The sequence below is a fragment of the Lichenostomus cassidix genome, chromosome 2 (assembly GCF_008360975.1).
Source record: "Lichenostomus cassidix isolate B80296 chromosome 2, HeHo_3.0, whole genome shotgun sequence".
NCBI lineage: Eukaryota > Metazoa > Chordata > Aves > Passeriformes > Meliphagidae > Lichenostomus > Lichenostomus cassidix.
Genome location: NC_139482.1, coordinates 57483093 through 57497590, shown reverse-complemented (window position 1 = coordinate 57497590; position 14498 = coordinate 57483093). Strand labels below are relative to the sequence as shown.

The 14498-nt window shown below is 43.0% G+C and overlaps 1 long non-coding RNA gene across 5 annotated transcripts; it reads right to left on the bottom strand.

The window, feature by feature from the left end:
• Positions 1-416: 416 nt before the first annotated feature.
• LOC146441419 (uncharacterized) lies at positions 417-10624 on the bottom strand. Of its 5 annotated transcripts, XR_014849903.1 has the most exons (5): positions 10111-10624; positions 8102-8419; positions 5902-5968; positions 3132-3270; positions 2447-2465 (listed from the first exon to the last, which is right to left on the bottom strand). It is a non-coding gene; the product is annotated as an uncharacterized LOC146441419 (long non-coding RNA). The 5 variants fall into 5 exon arrangements; XR_014849900.1 differs by lacking the exons at positions 2447-2465; positions 3132-3270 and adding an exon at positions 417-696 and having other exon boundaries at positions 8102-8642; XR_014849899.1 differs by lacking the exons at positions 2447-2465; positions 3132-3270 and adding an exon at positions 417-696.
• Positions 10625-14498: the final 3874 nt, after the last annotated feature.

Here is a 14498-nt window from a genome sequence, read left to right as displayed (position 1 = left end):
TGTTTATCAGTTGCTATGACAATGCTAATGACAATATCACCACAAACAAGGACTAAAATATTTTACTAGAGACAAGAAAAGACAAAATCAGTTCTCAGGAGAAAGTTGTCTTTATTAATTTACTTCTTGTTACCCTCTTTGACCCAGGTAGTTGATCAATATTCAGAGTCCCTACAGATTATTTCTGTTCAGAGAACAAATGGATAAGGGAGTGAATTGAGCTTTTTTGTGTACTTCTGTTTGTTTAGAAAGAATGTACACAATGTCCCGTTACTCTGGGCACAGCGGGAGTCAAAACAATAGTCAGTGTTTTCTCTTTTCACACTTTCAAGCTTCTTTTGAGCCACAACTCAAGTTACCTCTCTCTTAGGTTTCTCTCAAGGTCAGGCTACAAGGGTTTTCCTTGCTGGCTTGTCCCCAGCTTTTGTAGTTGGATCCTGGAGAAGTGCCTCAGCCCCCACAGTTCAGCACTGTAGGCATGTGTGCCATGGTATGTAGGGTGAGGAATGTTATGGTGAAGCTCCTGGAGTCTCAATGAGGATGTCCCAAAAAGAAGGCAGTTCTTTTCCTAGGGAAAGGAAGTTTTCTCACCCACCATCTTCAGTGAGGTTTCATGGCTGACTTTCAGCATAACACCAGATTTATTTCCAACAGGGTATTTTTGCTCCCTGTCAGGTCAGTTTCTCTACAGTAGTGCTATAAGGTGGGGGAGCAGAAAATATGTTACTATTTCCTAACAAAACAGCCTCTGATGCAACTATTATAAAGTTGTGAAAAAGTCCTAGAGGAGTTAAACAGATTTGACAGCATTTAATTTCCATAAATTTAGGGCCTGATCCTGTTTCCTTTTGCTAATGAGTACTAGAGGGAGATAATACATTATTTTTTCAGACAAACTAAAGACAGAAATAATGGCCCAGCTCAGCAATGAAAGACGGGTTGGGATTGAGCTGTTGGGACATTTTTATGGCCAACAGAGGTAATTTCAGCATTCCTGCTCTGGGACAGACCCACCTCTTCTGTGACCAACAGGTCTCTTGTCCAGGCCTGACTGAGCTACACAGACACCGATTCCAGCAGTAGCTCTGCTGCTGGCCCTTGGGGCTCTTTGATTGGACAAAAAGGTTGCATACAGCATAATCTCCACTCAGGCAGGGAAAAATCTTTGATTTTGAATAGCAAAAACTCATAATTTCTTTTGCTTTTAAGGAAACAGACTCAAGCAATTTTAATTTACCTCATGTTTATGCCACAGCTATTAACATGGCCCATTCAACAGAAAAGGAAGCTTCATGCCTGTTGTTCTCGGGCATGACACATCTCTGGTTTTCATGTACTTTCTTCTTGTGATGCATCCCGCCCTCCTCTGACCCCGCCCCCTTGACCCTTCCTGACTGGATGTGAGTCAGGACCACCTCCTATCCCCAGAGATAAAAACTCCAGCAAGAGCCACAACGGGTCTCTTTTGGTCCGGTCTCAAAATGGAACCCACATCCTCCCCTGTCTTCCCTTCCCTCTCCTCAGTCTCCCCACGCCTCCCCTGTTTGCCACAATAAAAACACAATGGAGACCTGGAAAGAAACAGCTGACTTTCTAAACCTGCGACACTTCTGCCAGGACCAAGTCTGACCAGTCCCACCGCTCGTGGCCACGGTGAGACCACCCTGCGTGTTCCAGCTCAGGGGCAGCCCTTCCCCCCGCAGCAGGAGGGGGCTGCCCGGGTATTCGGCACTGCTGCACTTTCTTTTTATCATTTCTTCCATAAACTCATGTCCTACCAACTTCCCATCTTCATATTTATTTAGATGATGGTCTGTGATATGGTTCAGTGTAGACTCTGAATGGAAAAGATCCTCTAGGAAGACCTCACAGACTTTGGAAACAACTGCTTTACTACCGCAGATGAACCAGCTATAATTTTCTGAAGGCCCCAGCATCACAAATGGATGTCTTTGGCCACATTCACAGCAGTAATACTTTGGCACTGACGAGACAGTCAAAAGTTGTCTTTCTAGACTTTGTTTCCACTCATTAAACTGGGGAGCATGGACCTGTCAGCACTGGTGAACTTCATGCCATGAAAAACCTCTGAATTCAAGAGAACCTCATTTAAATGGAATTTCATATGCCAGAACAGAAGGAGCTTGCACCTTTAATTAAAAATCTCAGGCCATCCACTCATGCAGCCAGTCCTTAATCCCCAGGAAATGCCCTTTGCTGAGACCACTATTTCTTAAATAATAGACAGTGAATGGTACATATTTGGTTTAACCTTTGAAAAATATATTTGGTTTAGCCTTTGAGAAAGGGGATGAGTTTTCTCAAAGAACTGTAGAGGATAAACATCTCTTTGCATGAAGCATCCAGGTATGGGTATACTGTATGTAAACTAAAGTGATTGAATCTGCTGAGTTCTCAGCAGAAGATGGAGTTTGGAATTGTCATGTCTTCTGAACACAGGTATTCTGAACAGTAGGAAAAAGGATTTGGAGGGCAAGTGGGATGGGATGTAATCAATTTTCACTTGAAAACTTTGAAGGAAACAGTTCAAAAGGCTCTAGTATGATTGTCACAATAAGACTGCCAAAAGAGGCATTAGGTATTCTCAGGTTTACATGCTATTAATTTCTTACATTTTCAACAAATTTTTAGTAGGTCAGAGTCTTAGCAAAAGATCTCCCCTCTCAAGTAAGTATCTTTAAAAGTCCACTCTACAATAATTATTCTCTGTCATACTCTCAGAACAAGAATTTGAGAACTCATCACTCAGCCCGGAATCTGTGGCTCAATGCTAGATTTGTACAAATTGGTAAATGCCCCAGTCTGATCCAGGCCAGAGGGGAGCACTCAAGCTTATTTCTCTTGAACCTGCCATGTGACTAGTCTTTATGCTGCCTGTATCCTTACACTGACCTTTTGCTGGCTACAAGACAACACTCAGTCTCAGTCACCATAAAGCTGGGTGTTGAATATAACCCATCAACATTTTTGGAACCAGTGCGAACCCAGTGTCAGCACTTGCAATACAAGTCTAGCTGAGATATATTTGATGGCATAGGGGCAGCACTGGAACTGGACTTAAAGCACTGAGCCACAGCCTCAGAAGCATGCTCTAAATGTAAGGAGATTACTTTATGAGGCCATTTTGCTTCAATCTCTCCTTTTGTATATGTTCCACTTTGCTCACAATGCTTTCACATTCACTGAGTCAGAGAGCATGAGACTAACTCTTCAGCGGAGGGTTTGGGACACTTGCTGGAGAGGGGAAACCTATGGGCTCCAGCACAGATAGAAGCACTTCAGTAAAGTAGAGCAGAGTCAACACGAGCAACAAGCCACCTCCAGCCCCACAGCACTAACTGGCCTGCTTAGGCACACATTTTTGGAGGAGGACAGGCAGAGCATTTCAGGTAACTGATATCCCCATCCCCTCGCTCTAGCTGAGACCACTGGCCATGAGGGCAAAGAGTTCAGTCTCATCCTGTCCCTTCCTACCCAGCCACCATGTGTGCATCCAGTGCAAGCTGTAAGAGCTCTGTGGCCCTGGCATAGTGCAGCAACCCCACAGTGAGGCTCCAAACAGCTCACTGCCCCTTCCTTCCTGTGTTATGTGTCCTGCCTGCATCCTTCCTCCATAACTGTTTTGTTCTGTTTATGGCACTGGCTTAAGGCTGCCAGGTACCTTGGCAGGCAGTTTCCCCCAACCCTAGTTTGACTAGTAGCACTTGACTGACAAAATTCATGTATCAGGTCAAGATCGCCTTTGTGCCACCAGCAAACAAGCTGTCAGGATTAGTTTAAAGCTCCACTGTGTTTAAAGAAGCCAGATAAGTGGTTTATTCCTTCCTTCATCCTTACACCCTACTCCCTTTCTCTCAAGAACAGCATTTGCTGCTAAATGGTTTGCAGCAGTTACTATCAGCAAACTGACCTCAGACTTGCCATCACCCCACGAAAGCAATCCTACCCTCAGCTTTGTTAGCAGTGATCTAGTTCCAGGTTTTTATTCAGTGACATGATCTTAGTTTTGCTCTTGTTGATCATAACCATCTTTTTGATGAAAATCAGTACTCTCAACACTTAGTTAAAGCCACCTCTTGTTTAAGCCCACAGGCCAAAAGCCTTCTCAGGCAAAGGCTGTGACCCCTGAACAGTAGGTTAGACTGCATAGACTGCCTGTTGCAACTATCTACATATCTACAGCCATGCGTATCTTTGGAAGTAAAATATTAACATAGCCCTGTGGGAAAAGAAAATTCTGACTGGATGAGAGCATTTCACACTTCCTAAACAAAAAAGCAAGGTAGAGTAAAATCAGCTCCTTGTTCTTTTGCTTAGTTATTATTCCAGACTAAAAAAATGCTTGCTCAAAAAGTCATTGCAAAGTCTTTTTCCAGTCCCATATGCTTAAAATTATTACTGTTTTGAAAAACTGACATCAGCTGCTTGTGCCCTGCTTGTGCCCTGCTTTGTTGTCTACAATCTTCCAAAGACTGTTAGCAAAAGTCCTGGAAACCCCAGTCCTATGGCACGTTTTCTCTCCTCTTTCAGAACAGTTCCATTGTGCCACTTTTGAACAATTTGATATTTTGTTCCTAATACTGATTTAGAAGCATCTGCTAATAAATTGACAGGTTGTGATGCCTTCCCATAATTTTAGAGTTTTTTCACCTTAGCTTCTGAGTGCTGATTTTATGGTTTCAGAAGGCTTTTTGTTCACATAGCTTCCACCTTGAGTAGCTCGTTGAATGGGGTTGTCAAGACAGCTATGTTTCATGTACATTTTTCCTGGAACTGAATTCAGTGTTGCCTATAAAATTACAAATCCTCTGTCTGCAGAAGGTTTCATTATGCAATGGCTAGCTTTTGATTGCTGTGATCTCTCATCTTGCGAGCATCAAATCTATTTATAATACTTTCATACGGAGATTGTTTGTATTGCTTGCACTTGAAATTCATTCTCTTCAGTGTGTTACCCTTTTTCATTACACACCTAACAAATCTAGGCTCATCATTTGCTCTGTGTTGTGCCTAGTGTGTTCACTGGGAATAGAATGTTTGAATATCTGTATCCAGCAAATGGGAAACTAGCTGTAGTTAGAGCCTTGTTACTACTCCTTAACATTTGCATCGTGGCACTACTTGGAGGCCCTGGCAAATGAAGCTCTGTTTAGTTTGGGTCTGTGCATATCTATACAAAAAGTGAGCATGTACTGTAAATAATTAATGGCTGATGAAATAATTCTTTGCGAAATGTAGCTTGCCAGCACCGTAGCTTTTCTTGGTTTAAGATGTGAACCCCTGCGTATCTTCTGTCTCCAGTAATGTGTAATTACAGTCAGGCTTTTTTTCTACTTTTGGTTGGCAGATTCCTGCTCCATGGCTTACTTCTAAGGGAGGTCTGCGAAAGGTAACCAGACAAGCAAGCCTAATGCCAGCCTGTGGATGTTAACTGGCCACACAAGGATTAATATTTGCTTCAGTCACAATTTTTAAAACACCAAAAAAACCCCAAACCAACAAAACAAAAACAAACAAACAAAAAAACCCAAACAAAAACAAAACAAAAAAACCAACCAAAAAAAAAAAAACAACAAAACCAAAGAAACCCAACCCTAAGGTGGAAAACCACTAATGTAAAGACTCGACACACTGTCTTTGAGGAAGTCATTGTTTGAAACTTTGAAATATTTTTTGTTTTCCCTGTGAAATAACCAAAGACAGCAAGTGATTGAGAGCACTGAACAAGGGTCCAGAGCAAAAACATCAAGTAAAAATGCTAGGCACAGGTAGAGTCTGATTATTTGGTTCTGCATGACAGTGCTTGAACTTCGGCATATAGAGGAGGTAATCAATTAAAAGCAATCCATTGATTCCTTCCTAGGGTTCACTGAGACTTACCTGATGTTCAGAAGTCAGAAATCTGTGCTAGGCATGTCTTTTCCTCAGCCTTCTTCCATAGGTGCACCTGCAAGTATGGAAATAGAAACCTGTTTGCTGAGACAACTGATGAGACACAGCAACTGTTCAGCCACATTTCACCTGGGGGTGGCTTAGGGAGGAGCCTGGAAAGTCAGGCAGAACACCCAATCCTTTTAAAAACCAGGCATGACAAGAACTAGTAGCATATCTTTTTATCAAAGATTGCTGGTGATATAGTTCAGGACACAGAGGAGGAAATAATTTTTAAAAAAAATTTCCTATTTCTAATTGCAAATACTAGACACATTTTAAAAACATGAATGTTATTTTAAAGGCTAGTTTAAAATGTTATATTAATGGCTACGTTTTATATAGGTCTTTTCACAGTTTGTATTCATAAATTCATAAGTAGTTGGTGCTGTGTGCACTATTATAATTTATGTGGTAAAAGGGAAGGTGAAAAATGGTTTAATTTTACTGTCATATCACTATCTAGTACCTAAACAATTGAAATACTCATAAATCCCCTACTTTTTTTTGTAATTAAATAATATTGACAGCCTGAGCATGAAAACACAAACAGGAGGCACTCTGTATTAGGAAGGAAGACAGTTAAACTAAATGGATATCATTATCTTCATCTGAATCTACTCTTAATAATTTTTTAAAAGAACACTTAAAAAATGTAAATAAAAAAGCAAAATAAAAAAAATCCTTCACATCTCTGAATTAGACATTCAAAATTATTATAATTTCTGCTTTTTCCAAAATTAAAACAGATAAAAGTAAAAAACACATGAAGCATTTACAGTTAAATATAAAATCTGAATTTCTCCCAGCTACAAAGATAAAAAAGACTTTCAGTACCATGTTGCTGATCATGTTACCAAACAATTTTGTTCTGGAGGTTTTTTTGGTGGTGCCACAAATAGCTTACATTCTTAATACTTCTTTTCTTTACATGCCAAGTCAAATTTTGCTTTTATTATGCATTATGCACTTATGCTGGCTCATAGGAATTTTTGGGATACTATCCATCATAAAATTGAAACAGATTTTGCAGTTTCTTATCTATTTCATTCTACCTTGCCTTTTTTTAATGACTTACATTAAAAGTATCACTTTAGAAACACCACAATATGGTGAACTCTCACTTGTTTTTTTATTTTTTTCACACCGAAATTACTGAACAAGGGCTTTAACAATGGACCTCTGGTGAGTTCCTTTCCAAAGCACCAACATGTATCAGTTCTATTGCACTTTATGCCAGACAATTTGGTTAAGTTCTAGAACAAGCTGAAGAGTTGTTTCTTGTTTTGGTTTGTATTACACTTTTATGCAGTGTATAGGTTATTTATGTAATTTGTTCTGATACTTTATTAAATTATTGCACTTTCACGCCTTTTCTTGGTTGTTTGACCTTGTATGATACTCACCACTCAAGAGTGGTCTGAGAGGCGACAACTGAATCTTATCCTGCATATAAAGGGGGGAATTCTGTTTCGGCTCTGTTGTGACTGTTGACAAAAACTGACAAGGGCAGCCCTGGCCAGTTGACCTTTGGCAAAGTTATGCCAAACCACTTGCAGAAGTCCCACATGAAGCACTCATCTTCAGCCTCTCAGTTACCAAATACACCAGAATTTTTTTTCCCAAAGTATTTTCCTAAGGAAGCACACCAGTCAGGTGCAAGATAGCTCACTTGTGTATCTTGATATTTTGCACACCTTTTCTGCTAATATTTCCTCCTCTCACCAGCTACAACTGTTTTCTCACTGCCAACACATTTTTTATAAGATATGTGGTTGAAGGCTGAAAAACCCCCAACCTCCAATTGCTATTTACGATGTGATTAGACAGGTCAATTTCAGCGCCATGCATGAATCTGTTATCCAGTCATCTTAATGATACACTACTCAAACCAGCAGTGGGGCTGAGGATGGAAAGAAAACCTTGATTGTAAGTTGTCTGCCAATGACTGGAGTTTGTTATGAAAGAACACTAATGCAATCATCCTTGGCTCCCTTTGCCAAAGGTAGGGAACATTCGTATCTCTTCATTCAGTGTACCTGCAGCTGTGGGAGAGATGAGTAAAGGTACGCTAGAAAGAATGCAGCATTGAGGGAGGGACTGCTTTTCCTCAGGGTTAAGGCACGGGTACATTTAATCAAATCAGCACCTTTAAGAAAATGTCATCTTTGAGGTAGAAGATATGGCTCCTCCTCAGCTGAATATTGCTCTCCAGGTTACATAATCCAGCCGGCTGAATCAAGAAACCACCAGCAACAGTCCCAGATAACTTGGTTTTGGTTTGCCATTTCATCAGTATTTGCACATATTTGAGGCACTCCCACGTTTAGTGGAAGATGCCTCCTTGCAGGGACACAGCTTCGTGGATGGCATACACTCCTGCCAGTGCCCAGCATCTCCCAGCAAACAGCCCTCCAGCCAGCGAGATGTGCTCCATGATAAGAGAGGCATCACTGCCAGATCCAGACTGCAACAGTGAGATGCAGGAACAGGCTGAATCAGCACAGGCAAATCAAAACGTCAACACAGCCGTCACATCTGCATGCTAAAGTTTCTTGCAGGGAAGTGAAATAGCTGGAGGAAGGAACTCTTTGCCTCTAGTTTTCATAATGTCACTCCAGAGCTGCTCTGTATGCGTACTTTCCCCTTTGAGACTATTTGGGACGTCTATCATCCATGGGAAAAAAACCCTATAAGCAGAGGCACAAGAGTCAAGCAGGAGCACTGAAACACTTGTGCTACAGTGAACCAGAACCTTTACTTGTAGCTCTCCTGCAACTGCACCTCCCTTCCCCATTTCCAGAATACCTCCTTCTGCTTGAATGTGCCAAACACAAGATTTGGCACTAAGAGCTGACTTCTGCGAAAACATAAATGCACAGATTACTTTTTTTTAAAAGACCAACTAATTCCATTCTCCCCAGAGCCAAGCACTGGTGTGCGGTCATGTAAGAATAAAATACACTCTCCCTTTGAAATTACTTTTCTATTTTTTTTTTTTTTTGGTGGCAGGGGGTGGAATTGTCCCTGGCTATGTAATCTCTGACTGGCTGGCAGAATGTTCCTTTGCCCACCATGGCTCTACCCACAACAAACCCCACAGGCAATACCTTTACGAGAAAAGCTCAGCCCTCAAACACAGAGAACAGGGATCAGACAACTGCTGGCTCCAGGCAAGGACCTGCCAGGGCTCCCTCCATGACCTTGAGCAAATCACAGAATCATAGAACTTTAAAGGCTAGAAAGCACGTCTAAGTTCATCTGTTACCACCCCAGCTTCCCCAGTGGTAAAACAGGCCCCAATACCCTGTATCAGACACCCGAGCAAACTTAATCATTGCATAATAATACTCGTTCTGTAGTTTCACTTATTTCATAGAATCATAGAATGTTTTGGGTTGGAAGGAACCTTAAAGATCACCTAGTTCCAATCCTCCTGCCATGGTCAGGGACACCTTCTACTAGACCAGGTTGCTCCATCCAATCTGGACTTGAACACTCAGAGGGATGGGGCATCCACAGCTTCTCTGGACAACCTGTGCCAGTGCCTCACCACCCTCATTGTACACATTTTCTTCCTAATAGCCAATCTAAACCCACCATCCTTCAGTTTAAAGCCATTCCCCCTTGTTCTCTCTCTACATGCCATTGTCAAAAATCCCTATCCAGGTTTCTTGCAGGTGCTCTTTAGGTACTAAAGGTGCTATAAAGGTACTATAAAGGAAGATGCTGTTAAGTCTCCATGTAGCCTTCCCTTTCCCAGGGTGAACAACCTCAACTCTCAGCCTTTTCTCACAGGAGAGGTGCTTCAGCCCTCTGATCATCTTGGTGGTCCCCCTTTGAATAGGTCCATGTCCTTCCTCAGCCCATTCCCAGTACACACAGCTACTAGTACTTAACACTTACTGTCCCTACAATATTTACCCACAACGATGTGGCAAAAACTGACTTGGAGAGAAAAAAAAAAAAAGAAAAAGAAACACATCCGATGTCTGAGGCTGTAACCTCTTTTCCGTGATGGGGTGCAGGGGAGGATAACCCACACCACCTTAGAGAGCTGGAGAGCCTCACCTCTTCCCCCCCCCGACAACAAACACCTCCTCACCACGTCAAGATTCCTGCAAAATCCCCCCGAGTGAGAACTGCTCTGGCACGTACTTGAAATCGCTGGCAACGAGGGGTGCAAGAGGGCCGTTCGTAGCAATGAGGGGGCTTGGGGCAACGAGGCTGGAGCGGAGCTTTCTCCTCAGACCTTGAGGAAAGAAAGGAGCTTTTTTTAAGAGGGACGAAGGTTGCTTTTTTCACAAGGAAAGAGAGGGATCCTGCCGGCCCTTCTCGGCGCGGCCCCCGCCGCCCCCCGGCCCCTCAGGCAGCAGAGCCGCGGCCGCCGGGCTCCCCCTGGAGGCGGCGGGGGACGGCAGCGCCGGGCTGCGGCCCTCCCTGGCTCGGCGGCTGCGGTAGTAATAACAACAATCATAATGAAAATTAAAACAATAAAGCCGTTGTTGTTGTTGTTACGGAATTCACTAGTAATCGTTACATGGACAACCCCCTTTAAAGGTCGGAAGGCTCTGGAATGGCGGTAGCTGCCAGCCAGACGGGGCCCGTTGTTTCCCAGCACGCCTTTACCCCGATAGCTGGTTAACACAGTCATCCTCCAGGCAAAATCGGGTCTGCGTGAGCTCTGCGCACCTGTGGAGTGCAGGTCTGCAGGCTAGGGGCTCTGCGGCCACGCTGCTGTCGACGATAATGGACGGGAAAGGCGACCTTTCGCTGTTTGTGCCGTGGGGACTCGGCCAGCACTGGAACCGTTGCCACTGTCCTGCAGCCTCACTTCAGCCAGCAGCCTGCAAAGGAGACGCCGGAAAAAAGGATCTGCGATCCCTTGTTCGTGTGTTAAACAGCATCATGGAGTGGCTGGCCATAGGAATGGGGCACCACTAGATGCATTGGTGGGTGGTGAAAAGCTAAAAAAGGCTTCTAGGCTTCATCTTTGAACGTATCCCCAGTATAAATAAATAAGCAGAAAAACTTCCATTGTCTGCCACGGGCTGATGGTGAGAGTTTAGGCTGCCATAAGCCTCTGCAGTTTGCTCCAGTCCCACAGAAGTGGGACCTCAAAGCATATCTCAGAGATTTCTGATGGATTAATTTCTCGTTATTTGTGAAGCCCTGTCTACTCAGGCTTTGAAGAGTGGGCCCTAGGTCTGGAATTAACGTGTGTTGGGAGTCTAAGAGCCAGTGAAACCTGTACCCCCTGGTCTTTTTCCTTGCTTTGGGGATGTGCTACCAAATCCTACTCAGAGCAACGTCTGTGTTGCCTCAGTCTTCAAATCCCATTACAGGTGATTAAAATAATCTAGAGTTAACAAATTCCCAAATCACCCTACCCAAGTCCTTGTGTGAAAGAAAGGGCATCATTTCCGACAGACTGGATGTGGAAAAATTAATTTCCTGGCATCAAAACATAAGAACAGCCATGCTGGTTGAGACAAGTCCATCCAGCCCAATAGCCTGTCTCAAACATAAACAACAGCTGATGCCTGGGGAACAGCATAAGAAAGGGGTAAGCACACAATGATAGTTCCCTGGCATGCTGTCCCAAACTCCAACAAGCTGTGGCTCAGGGACTTCCCTGAGACAGATGTGGTATCTTTAAATTTAATAGCCCTTGATGGATTTTTGCTTCCATGAATTTGTGTAATTGCTTTTTGAACCCATATCAATTTTTGACATTGCAGCATACTGTGACAATTAGTGGCACACTCCAACAAAGCAGGGTTTAAAGAAGAGTCCTTATTTTGTTTGTTTTGAACAGGCCACCTAATAATTTTATCTGATGCTCCTAGTTCTTGTGGTATGAGAGTCAATTACAATCATTCCCTTTTTGCCTTCTCGGTGCCATTCATGATTTTACAGATTTCTCTCATGTCCTCCCTCACACTTTGGTTTTTCAGGTATGTATTCTTAATCTATTTTGAAATCCTAGTGCAAAAGCCATGTCCCAGCCCAGACCTTCCTCTGGCCTCAGTGTTACCATTTTTGATCTAGCAGGCTTAAACAACACCATTTTCAGGATGTAGTCACATCCGATGTAATTATATAAGGATGTGGCAGTGTTTTTAGCTTTGTTTCTTCCATACTAAATTCTAAAATTTTATTTACTTTTTGAACACTGCTGAGAATGGATCTGACATTTTCATAAATATGCCTAGATTTCACAGCTCTTCAAGGTTTTCTTCTCTGAGAGCTAACAGTGAGTCCAGAACCCTCAGCTCTGTATGAAAAGTCTGCTTTGCCCACTGGCATTACAATAAACATATCTATGTTGCCTTCCCTCTGTTTTATCACCCTATTACTCAGTGTCATGAGATGATGTTTTTGTCATGTGCCATGTTTTTACTACCATAAATAACGTTGTGTCACCCACAAGTTTGCCACCTTGCTGTTCAGCCCCTTTCTAGTGTATGAGTCTGGCAGATGGGTTTGATACCTACTTAAGATCCTGGAGAAATTAGAGGGGTGCTGGAGGAAGAAGTAGTGGGCAACTATTTCTCCTCTTTCCATCAGCACAGCTTGTGTCTCACCTAGATTCGGATTGAGCCAGCTGCTACTTAGGGAGGTGCTGGCAGGCTCTTTTTGACCCTGCAGCACATTTGGAGGGATGCTGGTGCAGGCTGTCCGTTGTTCACAAGGCCAGCTGTTCAGCTGACACAACCGATTTACGCTAGCTGAGGATCCAGCTGGAGACAGGGAGCCAGCCATCTCGGGCATGGGGACAGCTGACATGGAGGTGCAGTGGCCTCAGCTGGACACAGCAGTGGAGGCAGGTGGGGTGGCCTGAGCAGAGTCTGCAGGGCAGTGCTGCGTTGAGGGCGGAACTGCAGAGGCAGTACCCATTCTTTGCCCACGTTGTGGTGGTGTCATCCTACCTCCCTCCACACAACTGGACAGGTATGTTTATTATTAATAACCAGCAAGACTTTTGGAGGCAGGCCCCTGCTTCCTTGCTGCTTGTCAGTGCTGAGCACAGCTGGTCAGAGCGTGCTGTGAGGGGTGCTCGCACAGCCAGAGCTGTCCTCGGTGCATCCCCTTTCCAGAGTGTCAGCCAAGCGTTTAAGACACCTGCTTCTTTTCGCTCCTGCGCTGGCCGTGGACTAATAGGGACAAACAGGAAAAAGACCTAGCAGAATGCAGAAAATAATCATCCTGTGCCAAAAGGGAGTGTATGATCAAAACTACAATGGGCAGGCAAGCAGCGAGGCAGTGACCCAAGGCAGCGTAATGTGTCAGGAAGAGAGAGCAGCAGCCCAGGGACAGCAACAGCCCAGAGCCTCAATTTGTAATGACTGTGTGGACCACATGCCAAAAAGTCTCTCCCCACCTCCTTGCTCCAGAGAGCTCTCCTAATGTTCTAAGTCACTTGGACATCACAAGAAAAAGATCCTGCACGTTTCAAGCACACGACCTAAGGCATTTGCTCAAGCAAAGCACTGCCGTGCTTCGGCACTGCCGAACCCGCCTCTGACTTGGAGTGCTCCAAACACCTGTGAGTCAGACGATGGGAAATTCTCCCTGTCTTCACAAGCACAGATGAGTTTGAACCTTCTGGGCATTTTAGCAGTTTACCATCTGCACATATAACCTTTTTTCTGAGCACATTGAAGTCTTGTAGGAGGATGTTAAATCCAGGAACCAAAATAAGGAAGCATGTTTACACCTGCTACATCTGTTCAAGAATTTCCAGCCTCTATTACACTTTTGACTTTCACATTCCCCCTCCTCCTCCTTCCTGTTTGGTCAAATGCCACCATGTTATAAACAATCCTGTATTTTTCCCCCCAAGTCTCACAGACTTTCTATCGAATCTTGTGAAAACTTACAGCATATGAAAGAAGCTGTGAAATGGTCTAGCGGCAGAAGCAAGTGCTGGCTGCAGTCTCTCTTCATTATCCAGGATTTTCAGATACTGGGATTCATTGTGAAGAAAAATGACATTAACTACATGAAATATGGTGATTTTAATTTTTTAAACTGGATGAAAAATGAAGTCAAACCATTTCTGATACAGATGAAATCTTCCTGAAAACCGGGAAAAAACAGTGCAATAAAAAAAATTTTACAAAAAAATTATAAAAAGTATTATAGCACTACAAAAAAACAGCACAAAGAAGATCTCTGTTAGCAGATGCCCCCAGTCAATTATAACTGGTTTGCTATAGAAGAAAAAACACACTAGTATCTTCTGTCAGAAGTGATCTGTTTCACTAAAAGAATTAGATGAATGATTACACCCATTTCTGAGTCAGACCCATCGATATGAAACATTTATGAAAAGGAAAAATATTCCTCACTTGTTGGGGGGAATAGCAAAATAGTTCTACCAAGCAGAATTTAAGGGAGATTTCTTTTCATAATTTTCACCAAATTTTATGTTAAGGTTTTTACTGGAATAATATAAATATAAATAAAAATAATATAAATAATAAATAATATAAAGTATTTTTCAGTGAACCCAGTGCTTAAATAAAATTACTTCAAGAGTG